This window comes from Cucurbita moschata, unplaced genomic scaffold (assembly GCF_002738365.1).
Source record: "Cucurbita moschata cultivar Rifu unplaced genomic scaffold, Cmos_1.0 Cmo_Scf00071, whole genome shotgun sequence".
Classification (NCBI taxonomy): Eukaryota; Viridiplantae; Streptophyta; class Magnoliopsida; order Cucurbitales; family Cucurbitaceae; genus Cucurbita; species Cucurbita moschata.
In genome coordinates, this window is record NW_019268587.1 from 318,966 (window position 1) to 323,199 (window position 4,234).

Consider the following 4,234-nt stretch of genomic DNA (forward strand, 5'->3'; position numbering starts at 1 on the left):
AGGGTACTCTAATAGATATGATTCTTTAGAACCAAGACCTAAGGAAATGCCATTGTCTTCTGCTGCCCATGTACAAATACTATTATAACATTGATCACTAAACAAATTTTCCATTTCTGGCCAAAATACTTCACCAGAAGCATGTCCGTGTTTGCTGCTAAAATTGCACCAAAATCGTGTTGATTGCCAAAAATTTTCTTTGAAGGTCCAAGAGTATTTCTCTTCAAGGCCGATTTCATGTTCGCCTAAATTGTTGTCTTTAGACGTAGTGAGCCAAGAGAGTTGAATCTTTCATATGATTCCAAATTGCAACTTCCCATGGGGAGAATGGACATTGTATCATTGAGTCGGGTTGTGCAAAACATGAGGTAATAATCATGTTTGATTTAAAAGCAAGCAATATGATGAGACCGAATATGTTTTGAGGCTTCATTTTTTGGTGGGAGTTTAAGTTGGTAACTTTTTCTTTGTTCACAAATCCATTTTGTTTCTTTTATATATATATATAGAGCCAAAATCAAATTGGTATACATTAAAGATTGACAAGTTGTACCATCTAAATCTCTCTACTTTTCTAACCTTATTTATCTAAATATATATCATACAGTAATAGTTAATAGGGTGTATTATATATAGCAAGTTGTTACATCCAAGTTAAAATATGTTATATTTGGACGAAAATTTGAATCCAACAAAACCTACCCTATAATGATCTTTTTGTTGATAATGACTAAGGCAAAAGTAACAATATAAACAGATAAGAAATTCAATATTTAATTGACCTCTTCGTCGGGTAATATAATCTAGAATCTTTTTGTTGATAATGACTTAACCTACTCTCTACTTTTCTAACCTGAAATCTGCGTTTCGAGCCGAATCACAACTTGTACGCATTGGCTCACTACCGACACGTGTCTTGTCCCCAGCCACTGGCTCACTAGGCTCGACTTTGCTAGTCTCTAACAGCTAAAAAGAAGTCATTTGATTTGGGTTAGACGTTTTAAGAACGATTTCAATGTTTTTGACCCTCTTGAAGCTGAATTTGATCTTATTTAAGGGGAATTAAGGTGAGTACAATGTTCAATTTCTTAATTGAAGTTAAATTAGGTAGGAAACAAGAATTTTCTAATGAAACAAGGTGAATGTTCTAATAGAGTGAAACATCTCTATGATACTTGAAACAAACTTTGAGGGATGAAATCAAGCGTATTCGAGTATTAGATAGAACGTCGACCAAGGTCATCCAAGTAAGTGGTCTTACAATAGGCATAGTTAGAAGTTTGTGTTATGTAAGATGACACGTGCTTAGTGACTCTATAGTGTCATATGTTTGATATGTGTGAGAGGATATACATCTGAATGTCTGTCTTGTTAAAAATGAAAAGTGAGATATCCGCCTTTGAAGGTGTAAAATCCAGCTATAATAGTTTGGAGCTAAGACAAGAAAATCAGGCACGTGGAGCTTGTTTGAGGCCATAAAGCGACTTATACAGCTTGCAGAGATAACCAAGATGTTTAGAATCCACAAATCCAGGGGGCTGCTTCATATAAACATCTTCATTAAGAAAACCAGGAAGAAAAGCATTTTAAATATCAATCTGCCAAATAGCCCAACCACGAGAAATTACAGGAGATAATAAGAGTCGAATGGTAGTGACCTTAACAACGGGACTGAAGTTATCATCATAATCAACGACATACTGCTGTTTAAATCCTTTAGCAATCAGACATGGTTTGTAGCAATCAATAGAGCCATATGGCTTTTGCTCGAGTTTAAAAACCCATTTTGTAATCAATAACGTTAAGACCAGGATGAGGAGGAACTAAGTTCCATGTCTTATTTTTTAGAAGTGCCTGAATTCATCATTCATTGCCTGACACCAGAGGGGATGCTCCATAGTAGTAATATGTGAAGTAGGTTCAGAGGCGAAGACCGAACCATAAAATATGTTACTGTTCCATCTGTACGCACCTTGGGTTGCTTGATATTGTGCTTCAATCGAGTACCATATAGATGAGTAGTAGATGCAAGATCCACAACTAAGGGGATAGTTGTACCAGCAGTTGCAAGGGGAGCAAACAGTGCTACAGTAGTCAGTCGACTAGCTACCGAGGATCCAATTGGGCATTGAGCAATATCATCTGCTGGTAGAGGATCCAAGGCCCCAATCACTGGCAGAACAATCGATGCCAATTGGCATGACAGTGACACGGAGGATTGCGGCAGCAATCCTAATGCTGATGTGGGCACCAGATTTTCTGCAATCAAAGAGTTAGTAGGCACAGATATATGCATATGATCATTCTCCAAATTAGCACTGTTGTTACCCAAATGCAAGGTGCACAAATCATGGGCATTATGCGTCGGCTGCAAGGTTGGGGAAGAACTGGGTGGGGCTCTCTTGAATGGAAAAATATTCTCATCAAATATGACGTCTCTAGAAATATAGACACGACCGAAATCGATGTTAAGACACTTATACCCTTTATGATGATGCTTGCATTCAGCAGACTCATTTTGTTGTTACGTGTGAGGGCACGAAACACGATGAGAAATTCCAAGGGAACAAAAGAATGTGTTATAAATTTTCTGATATTCTCCACCCCAATTAGACTGGACACACTTGATTTTAGTATCTAGGAGGCGCACAACATGAGCTTGGAACTGCAAAAGTATATGAAGACCTTCTGTAAGATCATGCATCAAATAGATCCACGAAAATTTACTGAAATCATCAATGAAGTTTATATAATATTTAAAACCCCCAACAGCTGGAGGTTCAAGACCCTAAACATCTGAAAAAATCAGTTCCAAAGGTGTCGAAGACCTATGAAAAGAACTAGTCTATGGTAACTGATGAGTTTTTGCTAGCTGACACGCATTACAAACGGGCAAAGGTGCCTTGCTAGCACACAAAATATTATTGAGACACAAATTGACTTTACTACTTGAGAAAAAGGTTGTCCAAGATGTGCATCCCATTGGGCGTGAGTAGTAGATCTACTCAATAAGGTGTGCTTGAGATCATCGACATTAGATTGCTTAATACGATAGAGATCAGACTCACACCTCCTGTCTAGAAGGCTTTTCCTCGACTGTTGATCCTTAATAGAAAAATGCCAAGGATGGCATTCAAAGAATACGTCATTATCACGAGAACATTTATTAACGGAAAGAAGATGTTTGGAAATTTCAGGCACATGCAAAATATTACGCAATGCAAGAGGACGAGCAACAATATTAATTGAAGAATGACCAGTATGCAAAATATGCAAACCTGCTTCATTGCCAACTGGAACTTGTTCACCTATTGGTAGCGTTCATGCACAACGAGACAACCGGTCACTAGTGATATGATTAGTAGTGCCTATGTCATTGTACCAATTTGGATCAATCTTGTAAGAGGAAGTAGCCGCCAGTGATGTAGAAGGAGCAGAAGGAGCATAAGGAGGTTCATCTTGATAGGATCATCAATCCTATGCTAGCAGCTAACGACAGTATGCCCCACTTTGCTGCAGATCTGGCAGGAAGGACTAGCAGAAGGGTCACCAACGATCACCAACAAGATGAGAGGGCGCGCCACCTTGAGAACGAAAACGACCATGATCCCTACACCCACAGTTCTTCTACTGACCACCACGATCAATATAATTGGCCGAAGATTGAGGATTTAACTAAAGTTCAACTGGTGTTGTAGTTGGCGAGCATCAAACGTCATTAGATGTGCAAACACATCATCAAGCGTTAGGGTTTCACTCTTGGTAGTCATCAAGGTGACGAAGGGATCATAGTCAGAGCCAAGATCAACAAGGAGATACGCGATCACATCATCGTCCCGCAAGGAAGAGCCAGCGACAGCCAACTGGGTAACCAGCCCTTTGATCTTTCAAAAATAATCTGCAGTAGAAAAATCACGTTTCTTGGATGTGGCGAGCTCAACATGGATATGAATAGTGAGCACGAGTAGACGATGAAAACATCCATTGCGGGGTATGCGATAGGGAAAGAGACCCAGCGGTGTGCAAATCGACTGGGCCGTGTGTAGAGTATATGGTACACATTTAAGATGCCCGTTAGCATAGTACCATAAGAAAATAGACTCTTATTTTCATACCTCATAGAGAGAAGTATTTTAAACTTTTATGACACGTGCAAAACCACGGGCACGTGCCAACATACAAAATACAATTTCTATAACCTACGAAAGTAGGGCCACTTACTTGGTAGGCCTTA

The 4,234-nt window shown here is 39.2% G+C and overlaps 1 non-coding gene across 1 annotated transcript; it reads right to left on the reverse strand.

Annotated features, from left to right (window-relative positions):
* Nucleotides 1-3,706: 3,706 nt before the first annotated feature.
* Nucleotides 3,707-3,845, reverse strand: LOC111438114. Its single transcript, XR_002709616.1, has one exon. It is a non-coding gene; the product is annotated as a small nucleolar RNA Z247 (small nucleolar RNA).
* Nucleotides 3,846-4,234: the final 389 nt, after the last annotated feature.